Source organism: Ursus maritimus, unplaced genomic scaffold (genome assembly GCF_017311325.1).
Source record: "Ursus maritimus isolate PB19 unplaced genomic scaffold, ASM1731132v1 scaffold_2, whole genome shotgun sequence".
NCBI lineage: Eukaryota > Metazoa > Chordata > Mammalia > Carnivora > Ursidae > Ursus > Ursus maritimus.
Genome location: NW_024424452.1, coordinates 43,169,671 through 43,196,288, shown reverse-complemented (window position 1 = coordinate 43,196,288; position 26,618 = coordinate 43,169,671). Strand labels below are relative to the sequence as shown.

General features: G+C 47.2%; 1 long non-coding RNA gene across 1 annotated transcript in view; it reads left to right on the top strand.

Annotated features, from left to right (window-relative positions):
* Positions 1–26,618, top strand: part of LOC103672064 — a 103,454-nt gene that overhangs the window by 75,511 nt on the left and 1,325 nt on the right. Inside the window, exons 9-10 of the long non-coding RNA XR_571060.2 lie at positions 17,489–17,741; positions 18,856–18,913. This is a non-coding gene — a long non-coding RNA (uncharacterized LOC103672064). The remainder of the gene's footprint in view (positions 1–17,488; positions 17,742–18,855; positions 18,914–26,618) is intronic.

The window sequence follows — 26,618 nt, the reverse complement described above, 5'->3', positions numbered from 1 at the left end:
ACAGGGAGAAACTGCTCTGTGTGTGACTTCCCATTTGCTTTAAGGTAAAAGCCAGAGGCCAGACCGTGGCTTTTCAGTAGAGCCACCCATCATCCCGGCTTGCCTGGTTTGTGGCTGTTGTCCCAGCATGATTTTGAATGCCCCATTTTTACTCATTAGCGGGTCCAGTTTGGACAATGTCTTATGTCTCTTCCTCCTCCAGGGCCCTCCATGATCTGTCCGCCACCCACCCCCGCTGTACGTCTCTGACCTATAATTTCCCCTTCTCGCTCTGCTGCAGCCCATCGTCAGCTCCCTACTGTTTCTTGAGCTCATGGGTGTGCTGCTACCCCCAGAGCCTTCACACGAGCTGTTTCTATTTCTGGAATATTCTTCCACAGGTTATCTGCATAATCAATTCCTTCAAGTCTTTGCTTAAATGTTACCTTCTCGGTGTGACATAGGGGTGTCCATAGGCCTTGTCTCTGTTCCCTGATGTAGCAGAAGAGCCCAGAATGCCTCACACAGTAAGCATCAGCACACGTCTGTTGAATGAAGGAGTGAAAGAATGAATGAAAACTTCTGTTCTCTTTCCCCCAAAGGCTTGCCAGGCGACGGGCTCCCTGTAAAGATCCAGGGTGTTACTAGCTGATGATGACTTACTAGTTTATCCCTAAACTGGACGTCTTTTTCATTTTTACTTCCCAGAGGAGTATTGGAACATTTTGCGGCAGTAGGACTTGACCATTTTGTCAAAGACCAGTTTAAGGGAAACTTGGAAGAGAGGCAGGTCTTTAGAATCCCTAGAAATAATCCCACCGAAGCATCTCTCTAGTTTATCTACAAGACAGGCTAAACCAGCAGAAATGGCTCTAAAAGTAAAAAAGTATCAGTGTTGGCATCATGCTATGTGGTTTATGGAGCTCTCGCAATCCCACCATTTTATTTAATCCCTATAATAGCCGTTTCTATTATCCCTATTTAGTTTATGAGGAAACATAGCCCAGAGAGAAGAGTGATTTCTGCAAGGTATATGGCTGGTTATGTGACAGAGCGGTTAAGTGGCAAAGTGACTTCCCACGCCTGGTTTGGTGCCACACTATGTCTGATGTCCCTTTCTAAGTTAAATCAGGACACCCTTTCATTAGTTGTGCCTTCTGGGGTCTTTGGGAAAGCATACAGGAGACAGAGAATGTCATGACCCACAGCACATGAGAGGATGTGGTCCCAGGCCCAATATGCAGCTGGATGGACACCAAGGGGGCATTTTCCACCCAGATCCGAATGGACACCTTATGCAAGGCTTTCATAAGAAACAGAAGAAGACTCTTTCTTATGGTATTTCATAGTCCCTTCCCAGTGTCCTCTTACAACCATGACAACTATACACATAATAATAGTAATAATAGTTACCCTATACTAAGCACACTGCATGTCATGAACTATTCTAAGTGCGGGTGTGAATTACATCTCACATCAGCTCTTTGTAGCAGGCACTATTATTAGCCCATTTCCACAAAAGGTCCTAAAAGCACATTTGAGCCCATCTCACAGCTAGAAATTGGTAGAAAGGGAATTTGAACCCACATGGCTCAGAAAAGTGCTCCAGAAAAGTGTTGTCCAATAGAAATATAAGCCACATGTGGTTTTAAATCTTATAGCAGTTACATTAAAAAGTGAAAAAGAAACATCCGTGTATACCTAGAGGGTATTATGGTGAGTGAAATAAGTCAGACAGGGAAAGACAAATATCATATGATTTCACTTATATGTAGAATCTAAAAAATAAAAACAAGAGCAGAAACAAACCTGTCAACACAGAGGGCAAACTGGTGGTTGCCAAAGGGGAGGGGGGAGTGGGAAGAGGCACAAAATGGGTGAAGGGGAGTAGGAGGTACAGGCTTCTAGCTTTGGGATGAATAAGTCCCAGGGTTGAAAGGCACAGCATAGGAAACATAGTCAATGGTACTGTAATAGCCTTGTCTGGTGACAGATGGCAGCTACACTGGCGGTGAGAACAGCATAAGGTACCGAGATGTGCAATGACTATGTTGCACACCTGAGACTAATGCATACTTCAATAATAAATAAATGTAAAAAGAAACAAATGAAGTCAATTTTAATAATATGCTTGATTTAGCCCAATAAATCAAAACTTTAATACTTCGACATGTAACCAGATAAAAATTATAATATGATTCACAGTTTGGTACTAAGTCTTCTAAGTGCCGTGTGCATTTTACTCTTCGAGCACATCTCAACCTGGATTCTAAATTTTTATCAGAAATACTTAATCTACATTTAGATTTCATTGAATGTATAGTTGAAAAAGTAGATTTACATATTCAAGTTATTTCAATCCTACCTAAAGTTTTCCAGTAACTGAACAGAGTATGAGTTCTTAAATTAAAATTAAATACAGTGCAAGAGTCAGTTCCTCTGTGGTACATGGAGAGCCCCAGAGCCCCCCGCGGCTGGCGGCTGCTGTGCAGGGGTTCTGATGCTAATGTCCGTGCGAAGTCACTGCTCTGGTTTCTGGGAGAGGCCCCCCTTCCATTTCGGCTCGGCCCCAACTTCCCCATCCCTGAGTGGTTCTTATGATCTTCTCCTGAGCTTCTCGGATCTTCAGACATTCAGCCCATAATTCCCATCTTCATCTTTAGTGTGAACATCAAGTGTCCTGAATTACGCAGATCCCACATCATTCTGGAGAAAGGTGAGCAATGTCATAAAACTAATAAACGCTATGTCGGTTTTCCTTCCTAGCTCTGCTTAATATAGAAGAGAGTTCAGGATGAGATAGGACCAGCTCTCACCCATCCAGGATGGAAATAAGAGCCAGATTCAATTGCATGGCTGAGCCTTTGCTTAATGAGACTCCAAAAATCACTCCTTTGATTATGACCGAAAGCCTTGCACATCCCCTTTGAGTTGGTGTGGTGAGTTTGGGAGAGGGAGAGGGAGAGGATTGGTAAGAAACTGCAGAGGAAGCTAGCTCCACCTAGAATTCCCGTTTGTGTTTCTGACCTGGCGTTCAGGGAGGAAGTCCTCGTCCCCTCTGCAGCCAACAGGGCAGAAGATGAGAGGAGAGATCTGTGCAGCACATGGCAGTGTGGCTAGTGTCACCGAGGAAATAGATTTATTGGATTCTACTCAATTTTAAATTTAAACAGCCACATACAGTGGGGGCATCCGTGCTGGAGAGCACACAGGCTCTGTGAGGCGAGGGACCGTGGCCCTTTTCCTGTCACAGTTCCCAGGACAGGTACAATCTTGTTTATGGCACCGGGGGAGATCTTATAAAAATGCACGGGTGTGATGTGATGGCTCAAGTCTTATTGAGGTTTAATATGCAAGTCCCATACTGTCTGCAGTGTCTTCTCTGGTTGGCCCCTCCCATCACCGGGAGAGCCTTGACTTCAACAGAAGCTTCTATAATCACCAGTATAAAGGACAAATCCAGGCTGTGATGTTTTCTTTTCAATGTTCTTACCTTCCCCTTGGGGAATTCTTGCTAGTATACAATGTACAGTGTTGCTGGTTAAGTTATTAAAATTTTAAATGCTTCTAGCCACTGCAGATTTCCAGGCATCCATTATGACATTTCAAGAGTGGGTCTTTCCATCTCAAGGCAAGTGTGGTACTTAGAGAGCTCAAGTTACAGACACTTTGGCTTTCAGACGAAGTAGGTTCCTTTCAATGCAGGCCGTAAAGGAGGAAGACGAACAAGATGAGGCTATGGTAGAATCTTCTAGAGTACTTATCTGGGAAGATAGAGACAGCAGAGGGAGCTTGTGTGAACAGAGGGCCACAGGCTGGGCATGGGCCCCCTTGCCTGCCTCTCTCTGCCCTGGGCGTAGAGGGAGCCCTCGGCTCAGTGGCATCCCCACTGAGTGAGTCAAAACAGAGCGGAGGCAACTGCCCCCAGCCAAGTGGTGTCCACACTCCAAGCACAAACTACTCTCCATCCCAGCTCTAGTGTGTCCCGCCCTGGGGAGACGATGGAGTCCCTTAGGATGCGGAGGAAAGAGAGAGGGCAATCCAGAATCGTCTGCATTTCTAATTAGATTGAATGATGTTAGATTATAAAACACGTGTAACAAAACACCACTCTTCCCATAACTACACTGACTTGTAGCCAATGAAAAAAATGATCTGAAAGGCTTGTCACAGAAGGGTCAGGGTGCTTGTCTCTGTGGATGGTGGCTTATGAGTGCTGGCTTTTTCCTCTGTTCATTTGGCTACATTTTCTGATTTTCAGTCATGATTTGAGTTGCTTTTGTAACAACAAAAAGAAAACAGCATGAGCTTAATGAAAGAAATAAAATAATGTTTTTTGATTTTCAGGTTGTTTTACCTTTTTTTTTTCTATCATAAACTGCCAAGAACAAGAATAACTGGCTGAAAATAAATTGAACATATGAAACAAAAAGGTAAAACAAAATCCTTAACTTTGGAAAAAATATTTTAAAAATGAAAACCTTTATAAATCATTGCAGAAGAGTTTTGTAGGGTGCCAAACTGCCAATACTTAAAAAAAATCATTGGGAACATTTGATTCTTCAAAATTATGAAATATGACATAGATACACCCAGCACCTGTTTAAGATGCTCATAGTCTAACACAGCACAGCAAAGATCTTTGTGCCTGTCACCCGGTTTATAAAATAGAGTATTCCTGTTCTTTCTGAATCCCCCCGGCTGCCCTCCAGTCCCACCCACTTCCTGCTCTCCTGAAGTAACTGCTATCCTGAATCCTGGGGGTCTTTAGCCCTCTCTTTGCTTTCAAGTTTTATATCAATAAACAATAGATTAATTTGTACATTTTTATGTGTTAAATAAATAGAATCATATTATGTATGTTCTTCTGCAACTCACGAATGTTCATTCATGCTATTAGGATGATGCTGTCACAGTTCACAGCTGTATAATATTCCACTACACAAATCTACGAATACACCACAATTTATTCGTCCATTTGACAGTTGGTTACTTTTCTTTTTCTTTTCTTTTCTTTTCTTTTCTTTTCTTTTCTTTTCTTTTCTTTTCTTTTCTTTTTTGCTTTAGCAAACTGCTTCTTAAAATCCTCTGGGACTTGGAGTGCTGTGTCATAGGATAGGTGTATCTTCAAAATTAATAAGCAATGTGTATTTGTAAATCACACATCTGAAAAGGGTTAATATCCAAAATAAATAAGAAGGTCATACAACTCAATAGCAAAAACACATGTACTCCAATTTCAAAATGGGCAAACCTGAATTGATACTTTTCCTAAGAAGATATTCAGATGGCCAACAGGTACATGAAAAGATGCTCAACATCACTAATTATTAGGAAAATGCAAATTAAAACCATGGTGCGATATCATCTCACACCTGTTAGAATGACCATCATCAAAAAGACAAGAAATAACAGACGTTGGGAGGATGTGGAGGAAAGAGAGTCCTCATGCACTGTTGGTGGGAATGTAGGTTGGTGCAACCACTGTGGAAAATAGTATGGAAGGTCCTCAAAAAATTAAAAATAGACACACCATCTGATCCAGTGATTACATTTCTGGGTTTAAGTCTGAAGGAAAGGAAATCAGTCCTGAACAGATACGTGCACCCCAAGTTCACCGCAGCGTTAGTCACAGTAGCTAAGACATGAAAACAACCCAAGTGTCCGTCAGTAGACGAACGGATCAAGAAGATGGGCTGTATCAACCATGGAATATTATTCAGCCATAAAAAGAAGGGCATTCTACTATTTGAGGCTGTCCCTGGAGAGCGCTGTGCTAAGTGAAATAAGTCAAAGAAAGACAAATGCTCTATGGCCTCACTTAAGGTAGAATCAGAAAAAAGCCAAACTCAGCAGTAGAGGTCAGATTTGTGGTTGCCAGAGGTGGGGAGTCAGGGCTGGGGGACTCCGGTGAAGGTGGTCGAAAGGCACAAACTTCTAAGATAAACACATTCTGAGGGTGTGATGTCTAGCATGGTGACTACAGTTAACAATACCGTATTATGTATTTGGAAGTTGCTGGGAGAGTAGATCTGAAAAGTTCTCATCACAAGGGAAACAATGGTGGGGCGCCTGGGTGGCACAGCGGTTGAGCGTCTGCCTTCGGCTCAGGGCGTGATCCCGGCGTTATGGGATCGAGCCCCACATCAGGCTCTTCCGCTATGAGCCTGCTTCTTCCTCTCCCACTCCCCCTGCTTGTGTTCCCTCTCTCGCTGGCTGTCTCTGTCTCTGTCAAATAAATAAATAAAATCTTAAAAAAATAAAAAACAAGGAAACAATGGTAACTAAGCATATTGGGGGACGTTCACTAGATTTATTGTGGTGATCCTTTCACAATACATACAAATATCAAATCATTATGTCACATGCACTACACTTATATGTCAATTATATCTCAATAAAACTGGAAAAAACCCAAGTTAGTAGGTAACGCCACATTACGCTCCAGACACGGTGTCCTCCTCATGCTTCCGCCTGCACTGGGGAGATTCCTGTTTCGCCACATGCTCCCCGGTGTTCCATCTGTCAGACCCGCACGTGCTTCTCTGCAGATCGTGCGTGAAGCCCGGTCTCACTGTGGTTTCCGTGTTCATTTCCCTGATGCCCTGCGAAGAGGTTAAGCTGCTTTTCCGTGTCTGTCTGGCAGCCGTGTTTCCTTCTGTGCTGAGCACTGCCCACAACAGTTGCTCTTCTGTCCACAGCGACGCTCTGCCTCCTTCTTGCAGATTTACCGCTCGGCGGGTCCTGCACACGATCCTTTGTCAGTTGTGGGCCTGCACATGCCTTTTCCCAGTTGCTGGCGTGTTCTTTACACTTTCTCTGATATGTTTTAATTAACAGACGTCTCGATTTTCATGTAATATAATTTATCAACTTTTTCCTCTGTGGTTTTCATTCTGGATCCTTTGCAATTTCGCGGCCGTGAAGCTGTTGTTTTATGTTTTCACTGGAAAGTGTTATGATTTTGTCTTTCTCACTTCAGTTTTCAATCCATTTGAAATAGATTTATGTGTATCTTTTCCTTTTTATTTCATGTGGAAGTATGCAAAGTACTATTTGTTCCTGGTCAAATATGCACTGACAGGTTTCATGTTTTCTGTGTTCCGTAGCTTAACTTGATGAAAATTCATTCTGCCAATTTTTGGTGCATATTTTTTCTGGTCCTTGTATGTTATCTGAGATATCCCCTGTGCTGACCGGTATCCACAAGCTTCCGCTTCCATCTCCGTGTTTTCAAGACATCTTCCCAGTATTCCCTGTGGCTCTGAGTGAACAACCAACAGCTGGATCACGACAGAACCTGTGGCACCCTCTGCACATGGTGCTTCTGGGCTGATTCTATCCATAGATCAAAACTCTCGAGGTGCACGTTTTAAAGCACCTGCAGATTCACTAATCAGTATCATGCATTTATTTTTTTTCTAGGCAATCTGTTGCAAAGATTAAATCCAGTTTTTTCCCCCAGAATCCTGGCTACATCACTCCACTGACCTGCAGGAAATTCAGATGCCTTTGAATATTCTAGAGCCAGGGAGGAGAGCTGAAGGAACACACTATGCCTGTGGAGTTATGCATGCTGCCACCAGTACTGTTTTCCATTTGTGAATGTCAAGGATGGGCGTGTGTGTGCGTGCGTGTGTGTGCATGTGTGTGAGTGTGCGTGCGTGTGTGCATGCGTGTGTGCGTGCGTGTGTGTGTGTGAGCAAATTTGTCTTATTTATGCAGAAACAGATTGGTATTTGGTTAAGATTTTAGGCTCTGGAGAAAGATGACCTGGGATCAAATTCTGACTCCTCTACTATGTCTTTGTGACTTTGGGCAGGTAACTTATCTTCCTCACACTGTCGTTTTTCTAGCTGAACATGGACAGCAGAATTGTTCCCATCCCTCGGCTTGTGGTTGGGCCTGGAGAATCCCCAAAATGGCACGAGGATGCACCCTCGCCCTCTCAGCTTCCTGATAGGGGCTGTCTGTGTCCCCAGCTCCCGTGGGCTCCACTCGCCCGGAAGAGAACGTCGGTCTGTTCCCGTCTGATGGTGTGGGGCAGGCAGAGTGTGATCTGTGCCATGTGGGGTGTGTTTGTGGAGTTTAATTTCTGCCTGGTTAGGACTCAGACTGCTCTGTGCCATCAAATGCTTGCAGCGTATCTATGATGGACTGTAGGTCATGTTGTGTATAGTACGTAGTAACTTACTGTTTTCTGATCGCGCCACACGGTACATCAGTCCGTGTCATGTTCCTCTTCAATGACATTTTGCTGGTTGGACTCTTAGTTCTGCAGGTCATGTTTTCATTGTTTACTGTTAAACTTGGGTTAGGGTGAGTAGCCACTTATGTAAGTCTGAGTTCACACGTGTGCTTTCTACGTTACGTACTGGCAAGCAGATTGCCAGGTTATAACCATTTGCTCTCCCTTTCCGAGAATCTTTAATTCACTGTAAGATCCAGACTAATCTCAGGATTTCATGTCGATCATTTCCTTCTTTAATTTGTGAACTAGAAACAGGGCTCTTCTGAGGGGTGTGTGACTTTGGACAAAGCACCCTCTTTGCTTCCTCTGCTCCTGTTACCTTGCAAAACTACAGGGACACCATTCGCTTTCTGTTCTAGGTGTTCGTGTGTCCTTGAAACCCCCCTCATGACAGAACATCTTTATAGATGAGATGGGCTCAAATGTCCACCTCTTTAAGATGAATTTTTCAATGGAGAGGGACAAAGACTCTTCTTTTGGTTTGGAAATTACAGGCATTTTGATGAACACACACACACACACACCCCACTTGTTAACACGTGCTTTACATTGCAGCCCTCCTAAATTACTTTCCAAATGAAAAAGGTATCCAGAGAGAAGAACCTTGGGCTGATTGCCTTGATTCATGCTCCCTCCAGATGGCTCCCGGCACAGACATAATGAGGACGTATTTCATGCTGGTACCTTGTAAGTGTATGGTTCTGTTCATTGTCCTCAGCGACATGCTGTCCGCCCTCAAGCATACAGGGTGGTCTTGTGATTTGTGAGTCTTCAGGGATCATGGGAGTTCCCCCTCCCCTTCCCCAGAGGACACAGTAGGAAGGAATCCAGCCCATAATATGAAAATGGAAAGACGGGGTCTTTCCCACTCTCACAGCCTGCGCTTCCAGCTGAGGAAGAAACTCGAGGGAAGGAAGGTTGGTGGACAGCTACTCTGGAAGAGCTTGAGCCTCGGAGGCCGAGACCCTTCATGTTAACATGGTTAAGCAGACCGTTTCCTAGTGAACATTTGCAGCATCCATTGAAAAGAGAACTTTACCCCAAAAGGGGATCAAAACTCACTGACCTGGGGGTTTCCTAGAGCTGCCCCAGGCCTTACCCGTGTCTGATGCTGAGCCTGGTGGAAGGACCTCGGGCCCTCATCACACCTGAGAACACCAGATATGCAGCTCAAGGCAAAAACAACACAAACAAGTGACCTTCACACGACCTTGTAGGAAAGAGTTTTGCTACGAAAATTTAAGGTCAAGTTTTGGGCCCCGTTTAGTGTCCTCATAGAGAATATCTAACGAAAGCCTTTAATTTAGAGATGAAAACACTGGAGGTCAGGGAATTCAAGGGGCGTGATGGCCATGACAAAGTTCTGAAACATGAGGCCAGGGCACCCTCCCGGGGGCGCAGGGAAGGGCTCCTTGCCTGACTTCCAGTTCATGAGTTCTTTCTACCTCTGGCAGGTGCTCTTCTGGTGAACGCCTTCCAGTGGCACTCCTGGGCTCCACTGGAAGAGGCCGTATTTGTAAATATGCCTGAAGTGGGGGCTGACTGTTGTCTTAGGTTGGATCCCCAAGAAGCAGACGAGATTGGGCTTTGGGGGGCTCTGGGAGGGTGCACCGGGGAGCCCCTGGAAGGAGGCAGGGGGCAGACCAGGAAGAGGGCGAAGGTGGACACGGGGGCCAAAAGTGACTCGGCCAGTCTCCCCGGGTCCCTGGAGTCGCGGTGGCCTGCAGTTGTCCCCAGCCAAGTGAGGGGGCTGGGACTGTGAGCTGCTGCTAGACCCCTGGCTGCAGACTCTCTCCAGGGAGGGTGCACCGTTGAGCAGGCAGCCTCCGTCTGCTCTCTGGGTGGCAGCCAGACTGAGCGCTACGGTTGGGGGCTCCGGTACTCAGAGGTCTGCGATCCAGACAGTTGCAGTCAGGATCTTGGGATTTGGGGGCTCCGGGAAATGCCTTTGTTTGGGCTGCTTCAGGCCTTGAACCATGCTGAGTGGTCCTGGGGTTTGTGTTGCATTTCAGCTGTCCTGGGAGCGAAGGAATGAACCTAGGAAATGTCTTTCTTAAGGAAGAGCCAGATACTGAGACTGAGTAGGGAAGCCAGGCTGTAGCTGGGCTGGACAAACAACCAAAAATAGGAGCCTCAGGAAGCAGGACGTACCCCTGTGTCTCCTACCTCTTAGCAGCCAGGTCTCCTTGGTTAGAGGTGTAGTTCTGTGCATTGCCACCAGGAGGCAGCGCTGTGTCACCTTTAGGGGCCTGTGCTCGGGCTTCACAGGCTGGAGGACAGACGGTGTCCATGCCCTTCACAGAACTCCCCTAACCCTCTTCTTCCTCATCTATAGAATGTGGGTCGCCCTACTGCTCACTTTGCCCGGTTGTTAGCAATCTGAACTGAAATCATGCTTGTAAGCACTGGGTGAGTGGCTCAGAAACAGTCACCCAGGCCAGGAGTGGCTGAGCAGACTTTGTTCACCTTGAGTGCGGGACAGTGGTCATCGGACTTTCTTAACAAGGTCACTGAGTTTTCTTTGACTAAAAGCGGAGGAAGGAGAGATGTCGCAGGTCGGCTGACGGACTAAAATCCAGCTGGAGAATGGGGATAAACTTCAGAACAGCTGCTCTGAGCTGGCCCAACGGAGGGCAAAGCGGCCGCTGATGTGTGGACACATGGTGTCTCGGAGGCTGGGGTTGGTGGAAGAGCACCATTTCCCTCCCTGGGGGCGTATGCTGTGGGATTTAGTTGGGGAAATCAGGCCGAAGCTGTAGGTCGTGCCCAGACCCAGGCTCCAGTGACTCACGAGGCTCCTGGAGCCCGCATGCGGCCACCATGAACGAGGGTCCTGGCCACGCGGTAGGAGGTGGACGATCCCGGCGTCGAAGACACGACTTCTGTGTGTCGCATACACAGACACGACACCATCCCGCAATTCCATCACCCATGGTCGGTCGGGTACGGCCCATCATGTCAATGTGACCCCGTGCCGTTCTGTCCCCTCCCCCTTGCTGCCCGCCTAGGGTCCCGGGGTCCCTCTCCGGGCTCATTGCAGGCTGCCTTCCGCTCGGCACCATTTATATTTCCCCTCCGCCGTCCTGGTAAGTGAGCAACAGGGGAAGTTTCTGATGATGCAGAAAACTCGAGGGATCGGAAGGCCGTTTGGCGCTGCAGAAACCTCCGTGAGATTCAAAACTCTGCTCTCCAGAAGGACGGAGAAGCCTGGGGTTGCCTTTCATCGCGCACATGGTGTGACAGACGATCATCGTTAAAAATACATTAACACATGATTGGTATAAATGTTGGGATTTAATACCCAAATCGCCGTTCTGGTCCCCCTGTTCTTACGTCAGGGCCCCTCCCGCAGCTCAGCGCGAGTCTGATTCCTCGGGGGGCTTCCCGGTGGGGGTGTGTAAAGGGCAAGTTAGCGTCAGGTGTGGTGATCACCGGGCTGCTGTCATCCCCACCCTCCCCCGGTCTCGGCACGTCTCTCGTCCGCGGGACGGACGTGGGCCGGCTGCGGGGGTCGAGGAGGAGGGAGGCTGTGCGGCTGGAGCCTTGCTCCCCGCGAGAATGGAGGCTCCGTCCGCCGGTCGGGGAGCCTGGGTCATCCGAGGCTGGGTTTTTCATCCCACGTCTGGAGGGAAACGCGCAGCGTGCGGTGCGGTGTGCACGTGTGCTGAGCTTTAGGCCGGCAGGGTGGTGGGAGGCTTGGCCGTTTGGGTGAATTCTTTTTTACACACAGTACGTGAGAATCGAATATTTAACAAATTTGCATTGTAGTCTCAATATATTCCAGTCCCTGTGCTGATTTTTTACTTCCGTTTTTCAACATGCTAGATCCAGTTTCTGCCCCGCAGAGCTTGCGTTTCGGCGAGTAGGGCGGACAGATGTGGGCCTCGCGCGTCGGCGGCGACGGCGATAGCGCAGGTATTCCTGAGAGCGGAGGCGTCCGAGCAGCGCCTTCTCTCCTTCGGTTACGTGGCTTCGAGCTTCGATGGCATCGGCTCTCGTAATACCGCGTGGATTGTGTGCTCTCGGCCTTGGACAGGTTAAGAGACAGGCCCACGGGCACAAGGGGGGTCGGGCAGGGCTTTGACCCCGCAGCGTGTTCCAGAGCCCGTGTGCTTCTTTGCACAGGCTCGCCCGTTGAGAAGTCCTGGGTGTGAAGGGAAAGAACCGTAGGAGCCGCAACCCGGACTCAGGCCGCAGGACTTGAAAACACTTTTGGAGAAAGTGAACTGCGAAGAAGTGGGAATTCGTGCAGTGCGGGAGGGTGAAGGGCCGGGCGTGCCGAGTGGCCTGGAGCTTAGCGTGCCCGGTCCAAGGGATACAGGGAAAGGCCTGACCGCAGGGCACCGAGGTAAGGCGGCGACCACACGCCAGCAGCCAAGGGCCCGTGCACGTGCGGAAGACGCATTGAGAACACACGCAAACGGTATATGGTCCAGGAGCCGGGAAAGCTTTAGGACCTGCTGCTCGCCGGCCGACCACTGCCTCTCCCGCTGTCAGTCACCGTCCCTCCCCTGCTCTCCGTCGGTACATTGTGAGGCAGCCTCCTCAGAGCAGACCAGATGAGACCATGGCAGGAGGGGTGACATTCGGAGGAAATGAACAATTCTCCAGTGACTCTTCCCTGGAAGGATTTGCTAGGCCTGAACCGCATCCTTCCTGAAACTCTGGCCTTCTGGGACTCCCCTGGCTCCGGCTCCTTCTTCCGTCCGCTCTGGCGTTTCTCTGGAGGTCCCCCTTGCTGACTCTTCCACTTCGTCCCAACTGCAAACTGGCCCAGCTCCAGGGGCTCGCAGGCCTGCCCTCTCTCACTCTGCGAGCCTCGTCTGCCGCTCTCATCAGTTCTATACCATCAACTACCACCTGGATTCTGAAGCTGCCCACGTCGTTACCTGGAGTCCCGACCTTTCATCTCAGCTCCAGACTCGGATACAGTGAGGCAACTCCATTTGCACACCTCACAGGGCCCTTAAACCCAAGGCTTCGCTTCCAGCACTGAAGCCGCTCGCTCCCCGATCTCCAGGGACTCCTGCCCGCCCCTTTCTCTGCAATGACCCCATCATTCACCTGCTTTCCTGAGCCAGAAACCTGAGACTGATTCTTGACTCCTATCTCTTTGTGCTTATAGCAGACACGTGTCATGTGTGTGGGTGGCTAACGTCTTTTAAATAATTCACAGACAGAAGTTCACCTCCGCATTCAGAAGTCAAACTCTCCATCCTCCGGCAGCCCAGAAGCACACTCACGGGCACAGGCTTGCCCGTTCCTTCCTTCCCAGAGAGGCTGGACCTGGAGGTCATTCCCATGAGAACCAGGCTTCACATGGGGCTTCTGGCTTGCTGATGCGCCCGGCTTGTAGGGGACAGCAGCAGTTACAAGGTCGAATCCCTGCTCTGGAGGTGGCGTTAGGATGACAAGTTTTGGGTTAAAGGGCCGCAGGTCTGGCCATCCTGTGTGGAGCCGCAGAAGTAGTGTGCTTGTTTACTCTGCTTTGCTGGCTGGTTCAGGGCATACTGGCAGGTCGGGGGTGGGTGAGATGATGGGGGCAGGGTGGTGGGCTTCTCTGAGTTTGGGCTTGACCATCAGGCGTCCCCATGATTGGAGAGGTTAATCGTTTCTAATGATGCAGCTTTGTATATGTGCATTAAATCACCACATTGTACACCTTGAAAAAAATCACGTTGTGCAAAAAAAAATTTCTTTTAACAAAATAAAAATTGGTCAGAGTAGATCCGTGGTTTGCAGTAGAATCTTTGGCAGTTCAAGACCTTTGCTTCCCGTCTGGTGGAGGGTCGAGCTGAGCGCCGGCTGCATGAGGGGCCGGGGGCATCAGCTCAAAAGGGTGGGTTTACTTCTGTTTTACTGTCACTTTAAGCTGTGTCTCTGCGACCCTGTTGTCCCTCTTAAGCTTTAGCCTCCCTGGCGGTTTCCCAGCTGATTTGTGACATGGTTCTTTATGCCACAGCTCCCCTGGTGGGGTCCCCACGCTGCCTTACGGGGCAGTGACCCGGTTTACATGACTTAAGCCCCACAGAGTGATATAGTTTTGAAATACAGGTGAAGTTCAATGGGGTGAGGTCTGGAGCCCATGACCAAGAAAGAATTCTGGAGATGTTTTTGGTGCAAAATGGTGGTTTAAAGAAAGCACGGGGACAGGACCCGTGGGCAGAAAGAGCTGCTGCCCCGGGGTTGTGAGGGGTGGCTGATTATATACTTGGGAGTTGGCGGTAAGGAAGAAGGGTTTTCAAAAGACCTTTTGTATGCTAAGGAGAACCTATAAGATATCGGAGGCCTTGCCATTGTCAAGTTAAGGTTGTTTTTCCCTCTAGGAAAGCGTTAACATGAAGACAGTTGGGTTTCCTTCTGGAAATTAGGTTATCAATAAGAATGCTTTTTTCTCGGAAATCACTAAGACATTTTGTAAACTGAGGGAGACTTAGGTCTTGCTGGACTGTGATCTCTCTAAGTTAACCATTTGTTTTTCCTTCCTTTAGCTTTGGGGCAGCCAGGAGTGCCTGAGGGAGGTCACACAGATCCCACCTGGGAGTTGGGGTGGGGGTCTCGGGGTGTCAGCTTGTCTTCTGCTCCCTCAACAATAGCACTTGGGGGTCTCTCAATAAAGAATGTCTGTCGGGACACAGGGCCGGGTCTGGTCTCCTGACCCCAGGCCCGTGCCTGCTCTGGTGTGACTTCAAGGCTCGACCATTTCTTTGTCACTCAATACCCATGTGCCATTCCAGCCAAGAAAGCCTCTCCATTCCCACCCTGCACACCCACCTCCCCGTACTCCTCTTGTCTCCGTCCTTTGGGAAAGCATTTTTTTAAATAATACTTTTTAATTATATTATGTTAGTCACCATACAGTACATCCCTAGTTTTTGATGTAAAGCTCGATGATTCATTAGTTGCGTATAACACCCAGTGCTCCATGCAATACGTGCCCTCCTTACTACCCATCACCGGCCTATCCCAGTCCCCCACCCCCCTCCCCTCTGAAGCCCTCAGTTTGTTTCCCAGAGTCCATAGCATTTTTAAAGGGTATCCATCCACATTCTTTTTCAAGTTTTGGATCCAGGTTACCACCTCCCGTCCCAGGTAACACTGCCATTTGCCAGGAAATGTTCCTACCGTACACCTACTTCCGGCATGCTGTATACTGACAGCTAACTTTGAATGGCTGCTCTTTGCAAGGCTCGATCACACGTTTTGGCTTACTTGCATGGACTGCTCTTGTTCTAACGGTGTCCTTCAGTGCGGATTGGTAGCATTTTCCCCGTTTCACAGTTGAGGATATAGACACTTTTAGGAAGGTTGTGATTTTCCAGATGTCTCCCATAGATGTAAATGGCAGAACCAGGGTTTGCGTCTGTGTCTGTCTGACTATAGAGCTGTCAGCCTTCGACAGGAGGTTAACAGCCTGAAATCCTCGGGGTTCAGGAATCCTGGTGTGGGGGGGGCACCACTCTCTCACAGCAGGTGCCCCTCGGGGAAACGCTGGGTGGGCCTCCTTAGTTACGCACCCACAGTGTGTCTCCAGCAGAAACCCTCCTAAGGCAGCACTTCCTGAAGCGATTTTCATTTTGTTCTTCTGTGTCACCGGTTTTCTCCCCAGCCTGGTCATTCTCATCAGCATGAAAACAAGCTGTCATTTCTGTGGACGTTGGAAAAGCCAGCAGACCCTCGGGAGACCTTCCCGCGCCCCTACCTCCCTCCTGCTCCCGCGCGTTCGCTGGCCCCTTGCAGCCACAGGGCTGGCTCTGCTCACGCTGTCCCTTGTCTCTCCAGCTCTCTGTCAGTCTATCCTCGCTAATGGCACCGGGGCGGCCACGCTGCGAAGCTGGCATTTGTGCGGGCCTCGTCTTGCCTTGCGCACCAGAAACATATGACCCAGTTGATCCTTTATCTCCTTAGGAACCATCTTCTCGTCACACTTTTGCTCCTCAGCTGCTCTCTTACCGTCCCTGGGGCTGGCCACCCTTCGCCCTTCGTGCTCTAAACGCCGGAGTGGCCTGGGGCTGGGCTCTAACGGCTGCTCCCCAAATGCTACTGAGTCCCAAACTGCGATCTCCAGACTAGCGTTCTCTCCGGACTCTGCCTGCATACCTGCAACACGGCCCCCGAGCTCTAATAGGCATCTCAGAGTTCACATGTCCAAGCCCATTCCTGAAGAACCCCCAACACACTCCAGACCTGCTCTTCTGATGTCCTTCTCACCATCAGGAGTGACTTGATTCTTCTGGGTGCACGGTCCGAAGATCTGGGTGTTTCTCTTAACTCCTCTTTGACACTCCGTATCCAACCTATCGGCAAATCCCATTGGGTACAAATCAAGTACATGTAAAATCCCCCCACCCCTTATATCTCCACTGCCCCGCTCCTAGACCAGGGCACCTTCGTCTCTCACCTGCATCAGGACAGCCTGCGAACTGGCCGCGCTGCTCCCATCCGTCCCTGCTGCCCTTCACATTCTCCGTCAGGCAGCCAGAGGGGTGAACCGAGGATGCACGTGTATGTTCTACTTCTCCGCTCAGCAACATCTAATTTCACTCCGAGAGCAAGTTGCTTACGGGGCCTGGCATGATCTGGTCTAACTCTTCCCCTCTGCTTTCATCTCTGCCTGTTCTTCCCCTTGTCCCTCCTGTCCACGCCAATTTAAGATCCCTGGAATATTCCGGAGACTCTCTTGTCCCAGGTCCCTGCGCTTTCTGGTCTCTCTCCCGGAGCCCCGTTCCCTGTGAAGCTGCAGACTTGCCCTCCTCTCACCAGTCCTCTGTTTACCTTTTGCTTTTTCATTCTCCACCTTTGATGAGCACCGTATGTTATCAACTGCACCCCGTTCCTGCACCCTCGTCCCACCCCTCCTTCACTCCCCCCCATGGACTTAGCTCCATCCAAGGTATTTTTATATACTTGTTCATGTGTTGATTTTCAGTTTCTCTTCCCAGCAAAGAAGCTCATCTGTAAGCAGAGATTCTCTTTTGTCTCTTTTGCTTATTTATGTATTCATAGTGCCCCAAACAATATCATATATATGGTATTTGTTAAATATTTGTTGAATTTAAAACAATGGAGAATTGAGCCTCTCTTCCAAGCTGGCAAATGAAACAGAAACAGGCAAATGATGGCATGTCTGTGAGCATACGTGTGGGTAATAAAAGCCAGACTTAAAGACTGGAAAGAATATTATTCAGCTCAGTCACCGAAACCAAAGACTGATGTTCACTTGCAAATTCCAGCCTTTGTTATTGTCATTTGCTCCAGGTGCTGAAACCCACTGAATTTCTAAGCCCATCCTGGTGCCTGGCAGGAAGAATGGAGCTCACAGAGGAGTCTAAAATTTGTCTTGCTGCCACAGAGCCAGTAAGACACATGTAACCATGGACATTTCCTGCTCCCTCCCTATACCTCCTTTCAATGAATTGCCTGGGTTTGTACCACAGAGTACCTGCCTCTGTTTCCCTGCTGGACGTTTCATCCTCCTGAAAGTGAGCTTCTCCGAAGCTGGACTTGCTTGGTAAGTCCTCCACTCCAACCCCCTCACCCGCAGCCTGCATTCTCATGCACCTGCCGCTGAGTAAGACCCTTCTGTGAAAGGTCAGATGGCTTGAAGCCAGTCCCCGATTTCCACCTGACCCTGAGTTCACCATCCTGCCTAGACTCTTGGTTTAATCACCATGACTTCCCGCACATTGGATGGTCTCAGTTACTGATATATCCTGAGCCAAACTCCTTTTCACTCAGGGGAGGTCGAGCTTAGTAGTGGACAAGTGGGCTGAGCTTGAAATAGAGTGCCGGGCCAAGCTGGGCAGGTGTTCCAGGTGAAGAGAAGTAAATGGTTCAGGCAAAGCAAAGAATGGCTAATAATTACCTGGGAGAGTTAGGACCTACCCCATGGGCCACTGAGGGCACAGCAGTATTCTCTTGGCATGACCACTATTGGCAGTCAATCAGCCCAATCTCACTAGATTACTGGACCCCGGGAAATGGCGAGGTCTCAAGGAAAAGCCTTTTATCAGGTATGAGGCAAAAAGAGTAGCTGCCCTTTTCAAAGATGTAACTTTACAAGTCAATCCTTCTTTTTCAGTGCTTCGACTTTTTTTTATTCGTTAAGTGTTTATGAAGATCAAAAACTGTCAAAAAGTATTCATATATTTACATGTGTGTTTTCTGGAGATACACCGCATATTTGTAAACATCCTTAGACATACGTTCATGTTTATGTAAATACATGTATCCAATCTATCATTTTTTAAAGTATCAAAAATGATTTTATTGGGTCATATATTTTAAAAGTACATTTTGACAGTATTACCAAATCATCCTCCAATATACAATCTTAATTTATATGCCGATCAGTAGCGTATGAGTCCCGTTTCATCACATCCTAACCCAAACTTGATATTATAAAACTTTTATATACCGTCTTTAAAACTGAAAGGGTGACAAGGGATAAACTCACCGGTGCCTTACTTTGTACTTCTCTGAATGAGAAAAAACATCTTTGAACACATTAAAAAAAAAAGAATAGCTAATATCAGAATTTGAAGAGGGCTAGATATTGGGGGAGGGGATGAGTTCCTTCCAAATCACAGCCAATAGCACCAGCTTTTTAATTTTTTTTTATACAGGGCATCATTTTGAAGTGGAAGAGCGAGGTTGAAGAAGGAATCTCTTGGACAAAGGAGAGTGAGTAAAGCGATAGTTTTATTAAGCAAGGATACAGATAAAACTCTCAGGAGTGAGACGGGTGCTGACAGGGTTGCCCCTGAGGGCTTTTAGGGTTGGTCTATTATTGAAGGCCAGCCAGGGCACTTAAATCCTTAACGTTGCATTGCCTAAGGACTGGTAATAACACCTTTAATGGCTTACTTCCTTTTTGGGGTCAGGTAATGCTTTGTTGGTAACAGTGACCGGTAGAACAAGACCGCCTCTCTGACACATAGGGCAGGGTGCTCTGGTTTGTTCCCTTATCTCTGGTTTTCTTACACCTCCGCATTTTTGGGATTTCTGTGAGCGGATCCCAGAGCCCCTGACCCGTCTCTCCCTATCTAGCCCTGCCTGTCCCTTACTCAATTTCACACTTTTTGCACAACAAAAAAGTAGTTGGCAATGGAAAGAGCAGAGGGCCCGGATTCAGAAGACTTGTTCTTCCTCCCTTTACTGTCTGTGTGGCCTTGGATAAGTCATTCCACTTCAGATACCAGATTTAATCTGTCATAACTGGGAGATTGTAGTCAATGAAACTGGTGTGTGTCAGGCACGCCATGCTGCGTACGTACAGCCCCTGTTTTCCAAGCAACCCTGAAACCCCTGATGGGAATGAACACCCGCATCTCAGAGGTAAGCAGGCTGCTCTCACCATCTGCCGGGCCCGGTATGAAAGCGCTCTGGGGCTGGGAAGGTGCCGGCCGCGATCAGCCACATGCAGGGTGCAGGACTAGCGTGTGCACCCCCAAGTCACGAGGCTGCCAGACAGGAGAGATCAGGATGAGTTTTCTGCAGGCATAAATGTTACCATATGACAAATATTTTTAAGCATTTTTTAGGTACACAGATCTTCTGGAGTAAAGTGCAAATTTTACAAGATAAACGCAGATCTTCCGAGAAACAGCCAAGCCTTTATTTTCTTATACGGTATATAAAATGTATCAAAACACGATCGTTATTATGTAAGAGGCTTATACAAGATGAAATTCTTACAAAGTGGTGGGAAACATGCTAATACCTGTTTACATGTCGTAGATACTCAACCAATGTCAGCTCCCCTTCCTCCTCTCACGGACAGGACGGGGGCACTTGGGTGACTGTATCCTCCAAGTATTTCCAATGGATTTGTTAATTTGAAAATAGTTCTGATAATAGTTTGAGTTCTCACTTACGAACACTACACATGGAGGCAGTTTTTCTGATCGTTGCCAATCTGCAGTGACAGTGGTCGTTGGAGCCCATTGACTCTGACTCCATGACGGGGGGCACTCGGGCTCCCTGCAGATGCCCTCGGTTATTCTCAGCTCATGAACATTCTCTCGTTCTTTGGCTTATGTCTTCCACCCCATAGACTTGGTCTGGCAGTCACTACCTACTAGTGAGGCCAGACATCTTCTTTTTAACATTTATCAGACACATGAATAATTTGCTTATTCATATCTTTTGTCCACTTTTCAGACAGATTATCCTTTTCCTTATTAATAGGTGTTCTCCATAAATTCCGAATTCAAGACTTCTATTAGCTCTACCCATTGCAGACATTTCTACATTTGGGGCTTGTAGTTGTATTTGTGTGTGTGTGTGTGTTTCTTCCCACAAAGAGATTCAGAACTTGCATGCAGTTACATGTGACCAAATTTTTCTCTCTGGCTTGTCCTTTTGCACCTCGTTTGAGAAGCCCTCCTGCACCTCAGTGAGAGACTCTGCTGTGAGTTCCTCGGCAGCACGCTTTTCCTATTTGATCCCCCTAGATAAATGTATTTTTGTATGATGTGAGATAAGGCTCCCATATGATCTGTCCCCACACAGATTGCCATTTGTCCCAACACTTCTTACAGCTGCCTGTTCTTTCCTCGTGTTGGTTAAGGCCACTTTGTTCTACACCAAGTTCACGGACACGGGGTTCTACTCCCACCTTCTCTATTCATTAGTTGATTTTTCTCTGTGCCTCTGTCAGATTGCTTTAACAGTCATGTACATAGAAAGTGTTGATACCTAGTAGGGATGGTCCTTCCTAACAAATCTCTTCAGCTTGTTTTGGAATATTTTTGTACTTATTCTTTTATGCAGGTCTTAGGTCACCCTGAAGATCGCTCCAGAAAGCACGTTGAGGCTCTGCGGGGAGTTTATAGGTTAGCTTGACAAGTGGCCATTTTCATTGTATTGAATCTTTATTGATTAAAAATATCATAGATGTCCTTATTTATTTAGATCTTCTTATAAATCTTTCAATAAAGTTTTGGAATTTTCTCTTTAAAGACCTTCCAGATCTTTTATGAGATGGTCTTAAGTACATCATAGTTTATTTGTTCCTGGAAATTGTATTTTTTTATTCAAGATTTTTTTCTATCGGATTCTTCCTGAATACCAAAAAAAAATTTTTTTTTAAAGATTTTATTTATTTATTTGACAGAGAGAGACAGCCAGCGAGAGAGGGAACACAAGCAGGAGGAGTGGGAGAGGAAGAAGCAGGCTCCCAGCGGAGGAGCCCAATGTGGGGCTCGATCCCAGAATGCTGGGATCACGCCCTGAGCCGAAGGCAGATGCTTAACGACTGCGCTACCCAGGCGCCCCATGAATACCAAAAAATTTAATTTTTATATGTTCATCTTATTATCTAGAAACATTGCTGAGTTGTTATTTTTAGTATAATGTATATCATTTTGGCTATCCCACATAGATAGTTAAATTATAAGGAGGTATTCGCAACAGGACAGAAAAATCAATGGCACAAAATAAGGACTCCAGAAGTGGACCCACTTATACGTGGGCAACTGATTCTCAGAAGGTGTGCTGTTCTCTGAGGCTCGCAGGGGCGTTGGGTAGCCTCTGGAGACTCCCTTCCTTGGACATGGACTCAGGACATCACAAGTTCTTCAAGTTCCGTTACACAAGTATGTAGTGTTCTCAACCTTCGGCACAGGCCTGAGTAGCATAACGAGATGATAGCACTGACCACCGCAGCCTGGGATGTAAACCCGCTTCCCCCTGCACACCCTGCCCGTTCCCATCCTGGTCCCCAGCCTGCTGTGGTCTGGCCTCTTCTAGCCACAGATCCTTCCCTTCTGACTCAGGGGTTCCTTCCTCTATTTCCTGCCACTGATGACAATATCAATTTCCCACAAGAGACTGTCTTTTTTTTTTTAAGATTTTATTTATTTATTTGTGAGAGCGGAAGAGTGAGAGCACAAGGAGGGGAGGGACAGAGGCAGAGGGAGAAGCAGACTCCCTGCTGAGCAGGGAGCCCAACAGGGGGCGGGACTTGATCCCAGGACGCTGGGATCATGACCTGAGCCAAGGCAGATGCTTAACCGACTGAGCCACCCAGGCGCCCCCCGGCTGTCTTTTTATATTATTCAGTAAATCACAAACGTCTCCATCTGAAGTACCTACAGTTGCTCTACACTCCTGGTTTGTCCCCTAAGAGCAGTGGATCCATCTGGCTTTGGATCTGAAGGAGGATCCGGGCCATCAAAGAGCATCTCACCCAAGGACCTCTCCCAGCGAGAGTCTCCAAATGCAGCGGTTCTCGGGTTCCACATACAACTTCCATAGCAAAAATTCCAACAGCTTTATATACTACTTGTCTGTGTGCGATGTGAATACCACGGCTTCTCAGCCCTGATTCTCCGGTGGGTGCCTGGTGAACGTAGGTAACGACGTAAGCACACCGGGGCGTGGACCCGCAGCACCAGAGACCCTGGATCCACCCAAGTCTCTGTGTCTGGCATTCTATTTCCCTCCGCTGTGTGAGGTTAGAAAGTGTAGCTCTTGGAGTTGGCCCCAAGGGGGCACTAATGACGTCAGTGCTCCCAGAACCCATAGCCCGGGCTTTTCTGATTCTCAGCCAGGAATCTAGAAGTTTGGGCAGACGTAGGTTGACAACATTTAGAAATGTCTTTCAGTTTTTCTCTCAAATCAAGAATTCATTCTTCTCTCTGTCTGGGATAACGCCCAATTTCCCCTCCTGCAGCCTTTCTCAATTTTGCTGTGGTAATAATGATCCTAGGGTTTTATTACCCCAACTAGGTCAAAGTGATCCAATTTGGGACCAGGTGGGAAACAGGAATGACTGACTGGTAGCTCTGTAGGCCATAGAAGAAGTCAGCCAAGTTCCTCTTTCGTAACTCAAATTCCTTCCTAGGTTATTCTTAGGACAACTTTCAATGGGAGCGTTTATCCGGGCTGCACTGAACTATTCTGGTGGGAAACCAGGCTTTGTTCTGTTTCCTGTGGGTTTCACTTTTCCCTTGTGGAATGTTCTCTCTGCATAACCGCTGCCTGTTCACACTCAGTGCTGTGTGCTGTTCTGCCCATGACCTCACCTCGTGGAAGGTCGAGGAGACCTGGACAGACTGGGAGTGGAGACGGAGTCAACAGTCAAGAGGTGGGACAGGCCGCTACAGGAAGAGAGATGAAGAACAGCAGGACGCTGAGCTCGGAGGAGAGGTGATCAGGGTCTGTGAAAGCTCTGTAAGATTAAAGCAGAAGGTTGAAGACGATAAATGAGGTGACACACAGAAATGTGCACCTGCTTGTTAAGGAAAGGGAGATCTGGTACCACCGCTGCTTCCCTGGTACCTCTGTGTGTGAGGTACCATGGCTGTGTGCTGGGGGCCACGCTGTGGTGATGCCCTCCTCTCTCTGGAGTCTCTGTCTCTCCTGTGCTCTCAACTTGATCGACACCCCTCCTGAGACACCTGTTTCCTGGAATTAGCTTACCTGTGGAGGGCTGGCTTCTCTTCTTCCGAGGGCAGAGTTCTCTCCGTATTAGCCCTGACAAGAGCCGACCGCTCTCTACTCTGGGAGGTAGTGACAGAGAACCCACCCCTCCTAAGACAGCTCATTCTACTCTTGAACAGCTCGGATAACTACATCATTCTTCTTTCCAGTACATTCAAAGTTTGAATTCATAGATCGTCTTGTTATTTTTAGGCCAGAACTGCTCATTTCTATCAGAAACTACATCCAGGGGCGCCTGGGTGGCACAACGGTTAAGCATCTGCCTTCGGCTCAGGGCATGATCCCGGCGTTATGGGATCGAGTCCCACATCGGGCTCCTCCGCTATGAGCCTGCTTCTTCCTCTCCCACTCCCCCTGCTTGTGTTCCCTCTCTCGCTGGCTGTCTCTATCTCTGTCAAATAAATAAATAAAATCTTAAAAAAAAAAAAACTACATCCAATAACTTTTCACCCCTTCTTTTGCCCAAACTCTTGGGCAAATACTCAAATACTTGACCATGACTGGAATTTGGCTTTTTGTGATGAAATATAACTGGGCCATCAACCTGGGGCGCCCCCGCCAGATTATACAGCTGCATTATGGCGGCCTTGGCGAGGAACCACATGTCATCCACCCATCCATCCACGTGTCCTTTCAGTAAATATGCATTGAGCACCTAATAAGCAACAGGAACTCCTCCAGGGTCTGGTGATAAACCAGGAAGCTGAAAACAAATCCAAGTTCGGAGAGCTTACACTCTAATGAGGGCAGTAGACATTTTTCTTGACAGCAAATTAATAAATTAATAATTTGAGATACATGATCTGCTGAAAGATGATCCTTCAACTCTAGGGGGAAGTTCCAGCTTCTCCCCTGCTTTATGCTGGTCCCAAGGAGGAGTTGCAATATGTGGCCAAGTGCAAAAATAGAAGATAACATTGGGCCGCAGCATTAGAGAGTGAAGTTATTTAGGTGAAAACAGAAGCAAGGAGGAAAATTCTTTTGGGTGGAGGGTTATTTTTTGCTTCTCTCCTTTACAGACTCAATGTGCTTGGAAGTTACAAGTTCAAAGGGGAGTCCACGTGACAATCAGGGAAGCAAAGACATTGATCGGGCAGGTCACCAGGAAGCCGTACTCTCTTACTCCTCGCCCATCACATACATACTCTAGAACGGTCCATTACAGAAAGTTTGTATAAAGTAATATGACTTTGAGGTATTAGAATAGCTCAGAGTACATACATCTTTTCTTTTTTTTTAAATAATAATTTTTTATTACATTATGTTAGTCACCATACAGTACATCCCTACTTTTTGATGTAAAGTTCGATGATTCATTACTTGTGTATAACACCCAGTGCTCCATGCAATACATGCCCTCCTTAATACCCATCACCAGTCTATCCCATTCCCCCACCCCCCTCCCTTCTGAAGCCCTCAGTTTGTTTCCCAGAGTCCATAGTCTCTCGTGGTTCATTCCCCCTTCTGTTTACCCCCCTTCATTCTTCCCTTCCTTCTCCTACCGATCTTCCTATTTCTTATGTTCCATAAATGAGTGAAACCATATGATAATTGTCTTTCTCTGACTTATTTCACTTAGCATTATCTCCTCCAGTGCCGTCCATGTTGCTGCAAATGTTGTGAAATCGTTCTTTCTGATGGCTGAGTAATATACCTTTGTATATATGGACCACATCTTCTTAATCCAGTCAACTGTTGAAGGGCATCTCGGCTCCTTCAACAATTTAGCTATTGTGGACAATGCTGCTATGAACATTGGGGTGCATATGGCCCTTCTCTTCACTATATCTGTATCTTTGGGGTAAATACCCAGTAGTGCAATGGCTGGGTCATAGGGTAGCTCAATTTTTAACTTTTTAAGGGACCTCCACACTGTTTTCCAAAGTGGCTGTATCAACTTGTATTCCCACCAACAGTGTAAGAGGGATCCCCTTTCTCCACATCCACTCCAACATTTGTTGTTTCCTGCGTTGTCAATTTTTGCCATTCTAACTGGCATAAGGTGGTATCTTAGTGTGGTTTTGATTTGAATTTCCCTGATGGCTAATGATTTTGAACATTTTTTCATGTGTCTGTTAGCCATTTGTATGTCTTCATTGGAAAAGTGTCTGTTCATATCTTCTGCCCATTTTTTGGTTTGATTATTTATTTCCCATGTATTGAGTTTGAGAAGTTCTGTGTAGATCTTAGATACTAATCTTTTATCTGTAGTGTTATTTGCAAATATATTCTCCCATTCCGTGGGCTGGCTTTTAGTTTTTTTGACTGTTTCCTTGGCTGTGCAGAAGGTTTTTATCTTTTTTTTTAATAATATTTTTTTATTATGTTAGTCACCATACAGTACATCCCTACTTTTTGATGTAAAGTTCGATGATTCATTACTTGTGTATAACACCCAATACACCATGCAATACGTGCCCTCCTTAATACCCATCACCAGCCTATCCCATTCCCCCACCACCCTCCCCTCTGAAGCCCTCAGTTTGTTTCCCAGAGTCCATAGTCTCTCATGGTTCATTCCCCCTTCTGTTTACCCCCCCTTTCTTCTTCCCTTTCTTTTCCTACTGATCTTCCTACTTCTTATGTTCCATAAATGAGTGAAACCATATGATAATTGTCTTTCTCTGCTTGACTTATTTCACTTAGCATTATCTCCTCCAGTGCCATCCATGTTGCAGCAAATGTTGAGAAATCATTCTTTTTGATAGCTGTGTAATATTCCATTGTATATATGGACCACATCTTCTTAATCCAGTCAACTGTTGAAGGGCATCTCGGCTCCGAAATACATCTTTTCTGTATGAAAGCCATCCGAATCCTCAGGGTCCAAAAATCAAGTCTGATTTGGAGGAAGCTTTAGCAGTCGGTGACATCTCAGCATGAAATCCGTTTCCTAACTAGCTGAGGGATGTTAAGATCTTGACGACTTCCCTCAATCTCC